The sequence below is a fragment of the Dipodomys merriami genome, unplaced genomic scaffold (assembly GCF_024711535.1).
Source record: "Dipodomys merriami isolate MVZ:Mamm:240054 unplaced genomic scaffold, mDipMer1.0.p SCAF_447, whole genome shotgun sequence".
Classification (NCBI taxonomy): Eukaryota; Metazoa; Chordata; class Mammalia; order Rodentia; family Heteromyidae; genus Dipodomys; species Dipodomys merriami.
Window position 1 is genome coordinate 286,632 of NW_027206010.1, and position 16,278 is coordinate 302,909.

The 16,278-nt window shown below is 45.6% G+C and overlaps 1 protein-coding gene and 1 long non-coding RNA gene across 2 annotated transcripts in view; one reads left to right on the top strand and one right to left on the bottom strand.

The window, feature by feature from the left end:
• The window catches only part of LOC138808202 (DNA repair protein RAD50-like), a 191,738-nt gene that overhangs the window by 14,013 nt on the left and 161,447 nt on the right, over window positions 1-16,278 (top strand). The gene's annotated exons all lie outside the window — the stretch shown is intronic.
• On the bottom strand, window positions 4,642-8,608 carry LOC138808223 (uncharacterized). Its single transcript, XR_011366444.1, has 3 exons — window positions 8,525-8,608; window positions 6,371-6,446; window positions 4,642-4,701 (listed from the first exon to the last, which is right to left on the bottom strand). It is a non-coding gene; the product is annotated as an uncharacterized lncRNA (long non-coding RNA).

Genomic DNA, 16,278 nt, shown 5'->3' on the forward strand with positions numbered 1-16,278 from the left:
GCCCATGTAATTGTAATCCCTCTGTACAGTATGTTCACAAATAAAATTAAAAATTAAAAAAAAAGAAAATAGAGACAGACACATTTTAACCAAATTAGAACCTGTAACTGAGTCAGTAGGAATGTATATACCTTTTCACTTTTTGTGGTATTAGTAATAGAACTCAGGACCTTGGCACATGCCAGACAGACACTTTGCCAGGATAAATTTCTAGATGGTTGGTGGGCTGAACACTTTAGAAGAGAAAGCACAAGGAGTGGAAGCATAGTTCAAGTGGCAGAGCACCTGCTTGAAAATATAAGGCCTTGAGTTCAAATCCTAGAAAAAGAACAGTTACTCTACCAATATTCCACTTGGGGAATTGAAACATTGTTCCTGACCGTTAGTGATACAGAATATACCACTTCAGGTCAAATCTAAGAACACTTGGTAAGACCTGTCTTAGAGGCTTTAGTAAATTCAGATATAGAAAGGAAGACAGCCAGGTGCTAGTGGCTCATGCCAGTGATCCTAGCTACTCAAGAGGCTGAGGATCACAGTTTGAAGCCAGCCTGGGCAGTTAAGTTGGTGATACTCTTATAATTAATCATCAAAATAAGAAGGAGGTGGAGCCGTGGCTCAAATTGTAGATTACTGACCTTGAGAGAGAGAGAAAAAAAAAAAAAAAACCTGGACAGTACTCAGTCCCTGAGTTCAAGCCTTGGTATTAACCAAAAAAAAAAGAAAAGAAAAGAAGACAGCTGGCTGGTTATTCTATGCACAGGAGTGAGAAGGGGCAGGGTGTGTGTGTGGAGGAATCTAGAGCGATCACCCTAGTTAGATAGGTTGGTTGGCCAGGTTTTGATGGTTGGTATAAGTTTGACTACTATCCCCACAGAATTTGAATTTGATACCAAAAAAAAAAAAGTGATAGATTTTTTAAAGGGAGGACGGCGTACCGTTTAAAATAGGACGTTTTCTATCCATTTTACAGCTGGTCACAGCTGGAGGGGATTGGGTCTGGTACACCTTGAGCTGGCTGGTAGTGTCTGCAGACAGAGGTTGGCTACAAGTGACAAGGCTCCACCCAAGCCCTGAACTGTAATGGAATGAAAGGGGACTTTGCATATGTCACTTCCTGTCCTGGCCAGAGGTTCTGGGAAAGCCGGGGCAGGCCTCCATGGTCTGCATAGCAACAGCCCAGACAAGTTCTGAGTGCTGCCAGACTGCCAGGGGAGATTTGGAGCTGCAGGTCCCAGGCAAGAGCTTTTCCAAAGTGGGAGCTGCATGGCTGGTGGGGATCTGGGCAAAGTGACAGCACAGCTGCAGCTGCTTGCACAAGCTGACTCCTGTCACAGCCCTGCCCCTCCAGCCCAGGCAAGAGAGTGTGAGGATTTGGTTGGCTCTAAGTGTTCCATTTGTTCCTTTGGTGTTCATTCAGAGTGTTCAGTAGATAGCTAAGCACCTAAAATGTACCAGGAACATTTGGTCCTTCTTAGAGGAAGGAAGAAAACAACCAGCATGCTTGCCCTCTTGGAGCTTGCAGTTCAGTGAGGTGTCTGGAAAGCAGGGAGAAGCTGGAAGCCAGGAGCCAGGATCTGAGTGCCTGAGTCATAGCCAGAGGAACAATGAGTTCAAGGATCTATGTGGGACTGCCTGGGGGGGGGGCCAGGGGGGGGGCTGGGGGCTAGTATACGATCTTGGTTGTTACCCTAGGAAGATAGGGTTTTGTTCTTTGCCCTTCCCTAATTGTGCCTCAGACATGCTTCTGGCTGGCTAGCCTCTTAAGTCTGCAGCCTCCCTAGAAGCATTTTTGGATCTTTTCATCCTGCTGGGGCTGCTAATCAGTTTTCTGGTGTAGTGACTAATTGTCTCCAGCTCTGAACCTGCATTAATACAAAGCTTTGAGGGGAGAGGGGAGGACAAATATATGTGGAACTCAATATTGATCCACTGTGAAGTGAAATCAAGTCTGTCTTTAAGATTAGAAAAAATGTGTGTGGATAGTGTACTAAAATGTTTAGTGATGAGAGGGGAGATTTATATTGAGTTAGTTATTTACTTAATTGTTGAGGGTTTTGTGTTGTTGTTCTTGGGCTTGAACTCAGGGCTTAGGCTCTGTCCCTGAGCTCCTTTTGCTAAAGGCCTGCACTCTAACTTGAGCCGCAGCTCCACTTCCAGGTTTTTTGTTTTTGTTTTTGGTAGTTTTTTTGGAGATAAGAATCTCTCTGAGTGGGCTGGGAAAGTGGCTCTGTGGTAGAGTGCTTGCCTTGCATGCATGAGGCCCTGGGTTCCATTCCTCAGCACCACATAAGCAGAAAAAGCCAGAGGTGGTGCTGTGGCTCAACTAGTAGAGTGCTATCCTTGAGCTGAAGAGCTGAGAGACAGCACTCAGGCCCCAAGTTCAAGCCACATGACTGACAAAAAAAAAAATTTCTGGGGCTGGGAAGGTGGCTCAGTGGTAGAGCGCTTGCCTTGCATGCATGAGGCCCTGGGTTGGATTCCCCAGCACCACATAAGCAAAAAGAATAAAAGCTGGAAGTGGCGCTGTGGCTCAAGTGGTAGAGCGCTAGCCTTGAGCTGAAGAGCTGAGGGACAGCACCCAGGCCCTGAGTTCAAGCCCCACGTCTGAACCCCACCTCCCCCACCCCCACCCCCCCAAAAAAGGAACATTTCTTGAGTTGTGACCAGTGTTTGAGGTTTTTGTTTCTTTTGGTTTTTTGTTTTGTCTTTTTGTTGGTTGTGGGGCTTGAACTCTGAGCCTGGGTGCTGTTCCTGCGCTCTTCAGCTCGAGGCTAGTGCTCTAACACTTGAGCTACAGCATCACTTCTGGTTTTCTGGTGGTTAATTGGGGATAAGTGTCTCATGGACTTTCCTGCCTGGGCTGGCTTTGAACCAGGATCCTTGGATCTCAGCCTCCTGAGTAGCTAGGATTACAGGCATGAGCTACTGGTGCCTGTTGAGAGGTGTTTTTTTTTTTAATGCTAACTTGCTGCTGCCTCCTCTGTCTTTCCTTCTGTTTCCTTTTCCTTTTCTTTCTTTTTTCTTTTCCCTTCTTCTCTTTCTTTCCTAGAACCATACCTCTAGCAGATTACTGCCCCCCACCCTTGCTTTTTGCTTTTTGGTTTTGTTTTTTACCTTCAAGACACTTTTTTTTTTTTTTTTTTTTTTTTTTGCCAATCCTGGGACTTGAACTCAGGGCCTGGACACTGTCCCTGAGCATTTTTTGCTGAAAGTTAGCACTCTACCAACTTAAGCCACAGCTTCACTTCTGGCTTTTTCTGTTTATGTGGTATTGAGGAATTGAACCCAGGGCCTCATATATGCTAAACAAGCACTCTACCACTAAGCCACATTCCCAGTCCTCGAGACACTTTTATGTCTATCCTTGATCTACATGTCTGTGGTCAAGAACATGGAAAAGCTGATAAAATGCTGCCAGCCCCACCCATGTTGACTCTGACCTTAGGTATGTCCCCCAACTTACCTGTTCCAAGGTTCACTCATTTGAAAATGGGTCCTGTGAGGCTAAAACAACAGTGCATGGCCCAGACTTAAGTGTGCCAGAAAGGCAGCCAGGACACTGGTAGTGTGGAATGATTCCCACTTGACAGGGACAAAAGCTTAGGCTCAGAGGTTAAGTGAGTGACAGAGTCACATAGAGAGGCAGAGGCAAAGCCAGACACAGAAGTCAGGGTTCGTGGTCTCTCCGGGCCAATGATCTCTCCATGGGATCCAGCATTCACTTTGGTTTCCAGAGGAAAAAAATCATGTTAACATAGACAGTCTGTGGCTTTTGTATGGAATCAAGTAAGAGAGCATCCTCGACATGTGGGACCATCGTTGTAGGCATTCAGAGCCCCACTGGATGAGGGATCTGTGGGAGAAGAGGACAGGGTATGCCTCTACCTTTATCTTTTGAGTGTGTGTCTGGGCATGTGCTCCCTGAAGGGCCCCCTCCCCCCCAACTTGGTCCTGCTGATCACCAACTCTCTTATATTTACTCAGGCTCAGGCCAGACAAGGAGGCTCAGGCATCTTAAATAGTTGCTCCCCTCAGGTGCTTTAGAAAAAGAAACTGATTTCTGCCCCTAGAGGCTGGGATGTCAGATACCCTCTCCAGCTGCTTTGGCTGCCCTGTTGCCTAAGGGTAGTTCACATTGGCTTTAGATCCCTAGTGATATCCCTTTGTTCATGACTGAGTTCATTTTCAGAATTGCCCAGGTGTGGCTTCCCAGGAATCAGCGGTGTTTTGCATTTTGTACCAGGGCAGTGTAGCACTGGGAAGAAGAATATAGGTAGTCAAGCCTAGGTTTGAAATTCAGCAAATGCTGGAGCCACTCAATGCAGTTTCATGGAAGCAAAAACACCTACCTCGTAGATAGGGAGTATGATTTAAAAGAACTACTAAGTAACTTGCGCAACCTGCATGCACAACACGTGCCCGCATGTGGTGGCTATTTTTACTGTCTGTTATTAGCATATCAGTGGACTCTACAGTCTGATAGTGGAAACAGCTTGGGTATATGACCCAGCCTTACACAGGAAGCCCATTTGCCATAACTCAGGATTCTAGAACGACTGAAAAAAAGATTTCAAACTTCTCTTGGTCACATTGTTATTTGCAGCAATACTTTATTGCTATGGGTAGATAATGAAGTCTGCTGAAGTGTGGTAGCATTCTGATCATGGTTTGGCTTCTCTTTGCTTTATTTCAGTGTCCCTGTTGGGGAAAAAAATAGTTCTGTAATTAAAATATACTACTGAAGTTCTATTCTACAGTAAGCTTTCCTTAATCACAGGTGTGCGTGTGTGTGTGTGTGTGTGTGTGTGTGTGTGTGTGTGTGTGTGTGTGTATGTGTATGTGTGTGTATGTGTTGGTCCTGGAACTTGAACTCAGGACCTGGGCACTGTCCTTGAGTTTTTTGCTGGAGGCTAGTACTCTACTAATAAAGCCACAGCTCAACTTCTGGCTTTTTGATGGCTAATTGGAGATAAGAGTCTCACAGACTTTCAGAGGCTAGCTTCAATCCATGATCCATAGATCTCAGCCTCTGGAGTAGCTAGGATTACAGGCCTGAGCCATCAGCCCTTAGCATTTACAGATTTATTTCACATGCTTTTGACCACGTGCAATCAAGGTCAAGGTACACTTGTGTGCATTTATAAGCTTGTGAAATTCCATTGCCTCTACAACTAATTGATGCTAATAAAATGATAGAGGAATAGAAAGAAATTTCAGAAACAAGAGCTTTAAATTCTCATGCATGTATTATACAGCTCAGTTGATGCAGAGAAGCTTTCAATCTGGAGTTATCATCCATTATGTTTAAATTGTTGTGTGATCTGCTTAGTGTTTTCTTGCACTTCATTTTGTGAAAATATGTCTCCCAAACAGCAAAATAAACATTATGGTATCAAATTGAAACCCCTTTGTACAACAACTTTATTTATTATTTTTTCTTTGGGTCTGGTCGTGGGGCCTGAACTCTGGGCCTGGACACTGTCCCTCAACTCTTCAGCTCAAGGCTAGCACTCTACCACTTGAGCCACAGCATCACTTGTGGCTTTTTTCTTTTTGCTTATGTGGTGCTGAGGAATCGAACTCAGGGCCTCAGGCATGCAAGGCAAGCACTCTACCACTGACCACCTTCCCAGCCCCTGTACAACAACTTTAACAATAATGATGGTGATGTTAAAATAACCAATCCAAGAAAGGGCACATGGCATGCTAAATTTAATTCACAGTGAACATTAAGACGTATTGACAGTAGCATGTGTTTAGTGGAGGTTGGACAGCACTGAACTCCACGCATCCTCAGCATGCAGCTTTTCCTTAACAGCAGTCTTCTTGGAACCTGATACCCAAGGATACCGAGGTGTACTGAAAGACTTTGTTTCGGTCAGTTGTGGGGCTTGAACTCAAAGCTCTGAGTGCTATTCCTGAGCTCTTTTGCCCAAGGCTAGCCCCTCTGAGCCACAGCTTCACTTCTGGTTCTGGTGATTCCTTAGAGATAAAGAGGGATTTTTGAACCAAGATCCTCAGATCTCAGCCTCCTGAGTAGCCAGAATTACAGGTGTGAGCCTGTGAGCCACCAGTGCCCTGGTATGTACTGAAAGTGTTACATGAAGGATGTCAAGCTGAAGAAACGGAGAGGCTTAGCGACACCTAAGGCCATCCTGTTACCCATACAGACAGCAGACCTCAGCTCACATGTCCCTTTCCAGGGCTACACTGTGCTCCTCACTGTGCTTAAACACGGTGACTTTGAGAGACCAGGGAGACTGGTCTAATCCCTTCCTTTCCTAGACTGACTGTGCATCATTAAGGACAAAATAAATAAATAAATAAATATCCTGCTTTGGAAGTGCTCCAAATAAAATATTGGTACCTTTAGTGACCAGTTTAGGGTCTGTCTTCTTCCTTGTGTCTCTTTTCAGTATGCCCTTGAGGCCAGCTGTTCCTTCCTTAAAGAGTTAGGAGAGAGGGCTGTGGTGGGGGGGGGAGGGGGGAGGGGAATGGGGGGGATGGGAAAGTGGCTCAGTGGTAGAGTGCTTTCCTTGCATGCATGAGGCCCTGGGTTCAGTTCCTCAGCACCACAAAAGCGGAAAAGGCGGGAAGTGGCGCTGTGGCTCAAGTGGTAAGGTGCTAGCCTTGAACTGAAGAGCTGAAGGACAGTGCCCAGGCCCAGAGTTCAAGCTCCATGACCCACCAAAAAAAAAAAAAAAAGTTAGGAGAGATAGGCATGAATGGGTGAGGAGATATTTCACCAACATGTGGGTCAGCCACCTCTTCTGGTATGATATGTGGTATTTAGTGCAAGCAGTAGCCAAGAATTGTCCTGCCTTCCCGTGCCCCCCCCCCCCCCCAGCTGAGTTGCCTGACTGCAGCTCATTCCTTTTTCCCATATCTGCTTCCATCTGCCTCTGGTGAACTGAGCAAGTAAGTGGTCTGCAGGCCAGCGGGTCACTTGGCACGCTAAGTGCATGGCCATATTTGGCCTGGTCTGCAGTCTCCAGGGTGCTTGGGGTGACTGGAGAGGTGGATCTTCATATTTAGAGGCCATGAAACCTGAGAATTAGCATACACAGGAGGTTCTTTTATACAAGAAAACTTTTTTCCCCTCTGTACAGTATTTTCACAATAAAAAAATTAAAAAAAGAAAAAAAAACTTTTTTTTTTTTAGATGCCTTCTTTATGCCCACAAAGGCCTCATGAGTGATCCCATCTTGAGACTTGGTGTTGAGCAACATTGGAGCCCACCAGCCAGTGGCCACCAGAGAGCTCCAGTGCTCAGAAGGATGGGAGGCTTGCACTGGGGCCAGCTTGGCTGTGCTGCTGTTTATCTGAGTAGCTTCCGTGACAACAGGAGATAAAGTACCTGAGACCAAGCAAAGCCTGGAACAAGATTAGGTGTCTGGGTAGGGTGGGGCTTGTACTATGATTCAAAAACCCTCAACTGACCTATGTTTTCTGGATGGCTGTTTGGCATGCTTAATTAGTTTGTTAGCCCAACCCTACTCAGAAACTATTCGCAGTGGTTGCATTCAGCAGGTGTCAGAGAGGCAAGAAAGTCTCCTCTGAGTTTTCACTGAGTGAAATCATGTTTTGGGGGACAGGGAAGTTATTGTGGGGGGGACTTGGACGATCATTGCTCAGCTACCAGCTTAGCTCTGTTCTCCCAGAGCTGGCTCCTCAAAAAGCGCAGCCTTTGCTGCCAAAGTTGGTTTGTAGCATGTCTGTCTTCCAGGTCTCTGCAACAAGTGGCCAACACCTTCTTGCCTCGAAGCAAATCATGTGACTTAAAAGAAGCAAACCTGACCTCAATTACCCGGTGCAAACATCATTCACTGGGAGGCACCAGGAGGTCAGTGTCTGGTTCTTTCAACCTCCAGTGTTAACTCTTAAGAGTACACTGTTCAGGGTGTGATAAAAGGCTATCACTCACAGTTTATGATTTCCAGTAAGCCACAGTGCTTCAAGGAAGGGGTGAGAGGTTCTGGACCAGGCCCTCCGCTGAACTGGCACAACAGTTTCTGTTAGGGCGGGCGAGGCAAGGAGCGGGGCTGTATGTAGCTCCTAATGATTAGCCTCTGCTCTGAGGCACAGCAAAGCCACCTTGTCTAGCCAAGGGCAGGAATGGGGCCGGGGGTGGGGAGGAGTGTTCCTGCAGCTACAGCTACGTGCACTCGCAGGGTGGGGAAGCAGGAAAAGGAAGAGGTCGGTTCTCTTAAGTTTTGGCCCCGGTGCCTGTCTCCTGGTGGCTGCCAGGCCAGTCTGGAGCTCTGAGCACACTCCTCTGACACTCTGGACAATGGCAGCTTGAGCTTCTTTCACAGAAAGCTAGAGGAGAATTCCCAGCAAGCTGCAAGCCATATATCTATTCCACCTGGGCTTAGGAAGGATGCGGCTCCCTCCAGGCCTTTCTGCATTTCTCTGGAGCATCTACTTTAACAGCAAAGATCAAAGACATATACATCAAACTAAATTAGCCCGCAGTAACAGCAGCATACATCCACTTAACAAATACTTCACAAGCTTTTACCCCATGCCTCCAGCCGGGCATACAGTGGTGCATAGGCTAGGTCCTTGCTGAGATGGGGCTCCAGCCTAGTGGGGGAAACAGAAATCAATCACAGAAACAAAGTGCTGGTGCTCACAAAGGTGCTACCTTGCAAATTAAAACACACTTGTGTGAAATGAAGTCGCTGAGGGACAGCTTTGGACTGGGTAGGCAGGGAAAGGCTCCGGGGAAGTGACATTGGAGAGAACACCTAAAAGAAAAGAGGAACAATGAAAGAGCAGGTGAACAGTTAACCTGTCCTGTCTGCCATGGGGGCAGGTGAGCCAGGGTGAGAAGAGGAAGAATGTTCTAGAACATAGAGCTCAGTTAAACTTAGTGCTTTTCGATATGTGACACTTCTTTCTTTAGTTTTATGAGACAGGATCTCACTATGTAGTCCAGCCTGGCCTTGAACTTGAGTTCCTCCAACCTGAGCCTTCCAAGGGCTAGATGATTTAAGTATGCAATACCATTCATGGCATTTCCCCCTCCCCCCCCCCACTTCCTGAATTGTGTTCTAAACATTCAGTGGGGAGAATGTCAACCTTTATTGGTTGCCTTTGGTATGCCAGACATTTCCACTGGGGACTGTGATGTAAACCAAGGTGAATATGGCAAGGTCTCTTCTCCAGGAGCATCCAGTGTGTTAGAAAATTAGAAACCAAGGAAGGCTGTGTGGTAAGTGCTGTAGGTGAAGGAATCACAGAACTAACAGCATATAGGATTTCTAAATCTCTGTGAGTTCTGAGACACAGTCCAGCAGGGCTTACCAGAGATGGATGATACCTGCACAGTCTTGAAGGTGGAGGTGAGGCTAGCCAGGAGAGAAGGTATTGGTCCTTTAAAGAGGCCTGGAAAGTGGGGAAAATAAATGTGAGAAGCATGCTGGGCCCTAGAGATGGACAAGTGCTGGGGCCAATCACAGAGGACCTTGGATGTTCTGGAGCCTGAACTAGATACTCAAATGCAGCTGGTGAAGTTAAGACAGATTTCTAAGAGACCGTGTTAGCAGCAGGTGAATGCTTGAGGATAAGACACTATATTTACACACTACTGCTCTGACACTTTAACACTCAGATAAATACATTTGGCAGCTTGGTTCTTTGGAGGCACAGGTGCTAAGTTAATCTAGAAGCAAGCACAAGGTTTTGCACTTCAGGCCAAAGAGTATCTTTGCAAAGTCCCTTTAGGCTAGTCTCATTGTGCTGTAAATTTATAAAAGGAGCTATTATCATAATCCATAGAAACATGCAATTTGACTTTAAAATAATTCTGTATGCATTCCAGCCTGCCAGAGAACATATGGCTTTCTCCCATCCTCTTATCTACTCCTCCTCTTTTGTTACCCTCTCTCATCCCTATTTCCCAGTCCTGGTTGTTATTGTTGTTGTTGTTATTATTATTATCATTTTTATTATTATTGTCACGTATACATTACTTATTTAAAACACCCCAGTGTAGATAACACCACCTGGTTAAGTTTCCTCAAAGAGTCGTGATCTGTTGAAAACCAGGAAATGAACAGGCAAAAAAAAAAAAAATGAAGTGCGAGAGGCCAAAGTCCAAAGTAAGTGAATGTGTATCGAGGACAAATGGACTTACTACATCTCAGGAACTCTGTTGAGTTCGTCACATTCTCTCCTTTGCTTAAGTTTCCATTTGCCCCTGAAGATATTCTCATCAGAAACCACCTGGTAGGCTGCATCACCCCCTCTTACTTGCTTCTGGTTTCTGCTCAGGTTTAACTAAAAGAGAGCACTAACAACAGATCAAAGGGCACCAGAAAATGGTGTAAAGAATTGATTCCCCTGGCTCCCTATCTAGGCCCCATGAGCCACGTGCAACCTCCCCCACTAGAGCCCACAGCTCCTCCCAGGTGCCTGTTCCAATAGCTGTCTTCCCTGGTCCCCTTACCACCTCCCTTCTTCATACCCTGAGGCTACAGATGGTGGCAGCTTCCCACTGTTGCTGCCCTCCAAGTGCTTTACTTTTCCTTGTTGGCTGTCCTCACTCAGCCCTTCCCATACCTTTGTAATAAACAGCTCCAACGTGAGTATGCCATCTGTTTCCTACTAAGACTGACTGAACAATAACTTCATGAGATCAGGCCCATATCAGCCCCATTGGAAGACCAGAAACCTGGGGCTTGGAGAAGTTCAGTAAGTTATAAAGGTACACAGCTGGCAAATAGCAGAGCTAGTTCTCAAATCCAGTTCCCTGATTCCAAAGTACATTTGTGTTTTGTCATCACATCACAGTGCTGTTCACACACCAAATATTCTCTCCCCCAGAATCCATGAACGATCTGTTGACCCTGGGATGTTCCTTCCCAATCCACAATCATTTTTTTAAAATGGAAATTCTAGAAATGAGTACTAAAGGCAAACCTTCAGAAGTTGACTGATGGCCATCTGAGATGGAGAAAGGGTCTGTTAACTTAGGCCCGTGAATTTGAGAAGCCTTTGGTCCCTGCCTTGCTGGGCTCTCCTTTGTAGCCTCTGTTGTGAAGGGTAGAGTTGACACACCAGACTGTGGGAGCTGAAATGAAATCCTGAATTTGCCCGAAGTGTGTTGCCACTCCCTGAACACTGGCCCTTGTTTTCAAGGCCAGCCTTCATGCCTACCCATGATGCCCCAAATGTCAAGCAGAGGTACTTTTTTTTTTTTTTTTTGGTCAGTTATGGGGTTTGAACTCTGGGCCTGAACACTGTTCCTCAGCTCTTCAGCTCAAGGCTAGCGCTCTACCACTTGAGCCACTGTGCCACATCTGGTTTTTTGGGTGGTTTATTGAAGATGAGAATCTCACGGACTTTCCTGCCGGGGCTGGCTTTGAACCTCAATCCTCAGATTTCAGCCTCCTGAGTAGCTAGGATTACAGACGTGAGCCACTGGCACCCAGCTTCAGAGGTATTAAAAAAAAAAAAAAAGTTCTGAAACTGCTGATTCAATATGCAAAAGGATATTATTGTTTTCTTTTAAGGAACTTTCAAAAACACCTAAAATTTAATTTTAACCATCATTTGAAGAGTCCGTGGGTGCAGAATTTTCTTTGTGTCCCAGCATTTTCAGAATCTGACATCACTCAAGGTTGGAGAGAGATGATGGGGACAGTGGCCAGGAAGTCACCATTGGACCTTCCACCAGCTGCCCAGTCAGCCAAAGGACCTTTTAAACCCCAGAACCCAGTTCATGAATACCTGTCTCAAGGTTACTATTGAAGGCAGGCACCTCTGACTGTCCTTGAGGCTTGTATTTGCCAGCCCTTCAAGATCACAGCTAAGGGAGGCCAGGAAAGGAGACCAGGAGGTCTACTTATATGCATTGACTATTAGTAAACTGGCCCTTGAAAGCACTTTTACATTTGTATTTCTTGGATAATTTTGTTCACATGTGTGTTAGAAAGAGCTCCTTGCTTTCTCATATCCATTTCCCCTTTCTTTGCTAGTGATAAGGTCAGGTTTCAGCCAGCCAAGCCCCTTGTTAACCCAGTGACAGAACTGTTTCCCAGGCAGCTCTGTAGCTAGGTGTGGTCCTGTGAATGGCCCCTGATAGGTAAGTTGTCCTGTGGGGCTTCCAAGATGTTTTTGTTGGTTTTTTTTGGGTCCGGTCGTGGGGCCTGAACTCTGGGCCTGGGCACTGTCCCTCAGCTCTTCAGCTCAAGGCGAGCGCTCTACCACTTGAGCCACAGCGCCACCTCTGGCTTTTTTCTTTTTGCTTATGTGGTGCGGAGGAATCAAACCCAGGGGCTCAGGCATGCAAGGCAAGCGCTCTACCACTGAGCCATCTTCCCAGCCCCTGGGGCTTCCAAGATGGCTCTTAGAGAAGGTGGTATGCTCTCTACCCACCCCCTTTTCTCCATTCTGCCCTCTTAAGTGAAGGCATAATAGCATTCCAGCACCTTCCACAGACCATGAAAATAAGAGCTGCGCTTTAGATATGATGGAGGATGGGCTAGAAGTAGCCTACATCCCTGGTGATGACCTTTTTTTTGGTGATACTGGGGTTTGAACTCAGGATGCAATATCACTGAATCATGCCTCTCCGCCCTCCTGATAATGACTTCTGAAGTCCCTTGCTGATGTGGGATGATAACTTCCAGACTATTTGGGTTTTTCTGTTTAGTTTTAGTATGAGAGAGAAATAAATTTTCATTTTGCTTAAGCCACTGCCATTTCCTGTTTTATGTAATGAACAAACAAAAACTCTACTAATACTGTCCTGTTTCCCTTTTGGAATAACTTTTCATTATTAATTTATGTTTTTTATATATGAGGAATGTTTTTCTTTTTTTCTTTTTTGTTGATTGTGGGGCTTGAACTCTGGGCCTGGGCACTGTCCCTCAGCTCCTCAGCTTAAGGCGAGCGCTCTACCACTTGAGCTACAGCGCCACTTCTGGTTTTCTGAGTGGTTTATTGGAGATAAGAGTCTCACGGAGTGTGTGTGCCCTTGCTGACTTAGAACCTCAGTCCTCAGATCTCAGCCCACTGAGTAGCTAGGATTTTGCAACCCACTGAGTAGCTAGGATTACAGGCATGAGCCACCAGCGCCCGGCTAGGAATATTTCTTTCTTTCTTTCCTTTTTTTTTATTTTTTATTTTTTTTCTGTCGGTTGTGGGGCTTGAACATAAGGCCTGGCACTGTCCCCAAACTCTTTTGCTCTAGGCTAGCACTCTACCACTTTGAGCCACAGCACCACTTCCCGTTTTTGAGTGGTTAGTTTGAGATTAGAGTCTCACAGGGCTAGCTTTGAACCTCAATCCTCAGATCTCAGCCTCCTGAGTTGCTAGGATTCAGGTGTGAGCCATTGGTGCCTGGCTTCCTAGCTCACCTGGACTCTAGGCATCAGCAATTCAGTGAATGGCCTCTCTCACCTTTCGGCTTTTCAGTGCTGGGTGGAGAGTTCCCCTCACCCAGCAAGGCACCAGGATGTCTGTGAGAACAAGGTGACATTACTTAGACACAGTCTCCTCACTTCAAAGCCAGTCGAGACAGGAAAGTCCATGAGACTCTTTATTTCCAATTAAGCACCAAAAAGGTAGAGCTGTGAACAAAAAAGCTCTGGGACAGCTGTTAGGAAACTGTCATGAGGGTATTAGAATAAAGAAAGAGCAGAGAATGACTTCAACAAAGTTGAAAAGGGATGACACCATGGTGACCTGAGGATAGTCAAGAGACATGTGGCAGAATGGAGCTTGGGATGAAGAGACTTAAATAATTTAAGAGTAATGGATGGGAGCAGGGTCCCAGGTAGCTGGAGGGTTCAAAGGCTAGGGGGACAGGGTTACAAGTTCAAAAATTGGGGCAAGTTTTGTTTGAGCCTGCTGACCTGTCATCTCATGCGCCTAACTCCTGAGAGGGTGGCGGGGTGGGCGCTCATATTTAGAGTAAGATTTGGGGCTGGAAGAAGTACAAGTTGTCATGTCGAAAACGAACTTTACAACTTGGGGGGGGGAGGAGGGGAAGGGATGGGAAGGGTAAACAAAGGAGGAGGCTGCAATGCTTGATAAGAAATGTACTCACTATCTTGCCCATGTAATTGTAACCCCTCTGTACAGTATTTTCACAATAAAAAAAAATTAAAATTAAAAAAAAGATTTGGGGCTGGAAAAATTCTGGAAGATCCCAAATATATATGTATGTATGTATGTGTGTGTATATATATATATATATATATATATACACACACACACACACACACATATATATATTCTTTAGTTATGCAAAGGGGTGTCAATTCAAGTTCTTTCAAGTTTAAAAATTGATTTACTGTTGATTATGCTTGGTCAAACCATATGTAGTAACTTTGTGAATAAAGCAAGCTTACTGTATGCATGTTTGTATGCGTGTGTGTGTGTGTGTGTGTGTGTATGTGTATGTACACATGCATGTGTGTGCACGCACCAGTTCTGGGACTTGAATTCAGGGCCTGGGTGCTGTCCCTGAGCTTTATTTTCCCCTCAAAGCTAATGCTCTAGTGCTCTACCTATTAGGAAAATGGAGGAGAATGGAAAAGGAATAGGCTGGACTTGATCATCAACAGGCAAGGACTGTTTATTGAGGAACAGCGAGGGGCAGGTTTGGAGGTTGTGCCAAAGAATTGGGACAGGATCTGGATTTTTATGGGAGGTCTGAGCAAGGAGGCAGAGGTTAATGAGAAGGCCACTAGGTCTAGGAAGGTGGGGGTCTTTCAGTTGGGCCCACAATGGGATGTTTACAACTGGGCTCATGTGGATTGCCCTGCCTGCACTTCAAACAAGTTCACACATACCTGGGATTTTGCCTGGTAGTCTGTACAGGCCTGGGACAATAGGGTGGGGGTCAGTCCTTCACTACCACTTGAGCCACAGCTTCACTTCTGGCTTTTTTGGTAATTAATTGGAGATAGGAGTCTCATGAATTTTCCTGCCAGGATTGGCTTTGAACCACAATCCTTAGATCTAAGCCTCTTGAGTAGATAGGATTACAGGTGTGAGCCACCAGCACCTGGCCTATGTGTACTTTTTTCTTTCTCTCTTTTTTAATGTTTTTTATTGTGAAAATACTCTATAGACGGGTCATAGTTACATGAGCAAGGTAATGAATTTCTTTCTTTCTTTTTTTTTCGGGGGGGGGGGTCCGATCGTGGGGCCTGAACTCTAGGCCTGGGCGCTGTCCCTCAGCTCTTCAGCTCAAGGCTAGCGCTCTACCACTTGAGCCACAGCGCCACTTCCAGCTTTTTTCTTTTTTGCTTATGTGTTGCTGAGGAATCTAACCCAGGGCCTCATGCATGCAAGGCAGGCGCTCTATCACTGAGCCACCTTCCCAGCCCTGTAATGAGTACATTTCTTTTTTTCTTTTTTTTTTTTTGGGGGGGGGTCCGGTCATGGGGCCTGAACTCTGGGCCTGGGCACTGTCCCTCAGCTCTTCAGCTCAAGGCTAGTGCTCTACCACTTGAGCCACAGCGCCACTTCCGGCTTTTTTCTTATGTGGTGCTGAGGAATCGAACCCAGGGCCTCGAGCATGCAAGGCAGGTGCTCTACCACTGAGCCACCTTCCCAGCATATACCACGTTTTCTTGATCCATTCATCTACTGAAGGGCATCTGGGCTATATGTACTTTTTAAATGCTGTTTGGTATGTATTCTGTTGTGTGACTGTATCATTATTTCATCCTCTCCTTTGTAAATGAATCTAAAGTTTTTCAGTATCCCGCTAATATATGTATAAGCTACTGGAAGCATCCTCATCCTTATTCTCTTACACATTTGTACTAAAATTCCTATAAACTAGACTCCTAAAATTGAGATTGTTAAGTTATATACATGTACTAGCTTGTACATCCTTCTGGTTGTTCCTTGTCAAAACCTTGAACCAAAAAAATACAATTTTTTTTTTTTTGCCAGTCCTAGGGCTTGAACTCAGGGCCTCAGCACTGTCCCTGAGCTTCTTTATGCTCAAGGCTAGCACTTTACCACATAAGCCACAGTGCTACTTCTGGCTTTTTCTGAGTAGTTTATTGGAGATAAGAATCTACCCTGGCTGGCTTTGAACCGTGATCCTCAGATTTCAGCCTCCTGAGTAGCTAGGATTACAGGTGTGAGCCCTTGTCTCCCAGCTACAGTATCTTTATAAATGGTTCTTTCATTGCACATTCTTCAACCCCTCTGCTAATTACTTTTATAAAACTCAGATGTGATAAGATCTAATTACAGCTTTCTCTGTTTAGAATAAGTCAGTGTTGTCTCCCAATAAGTCCT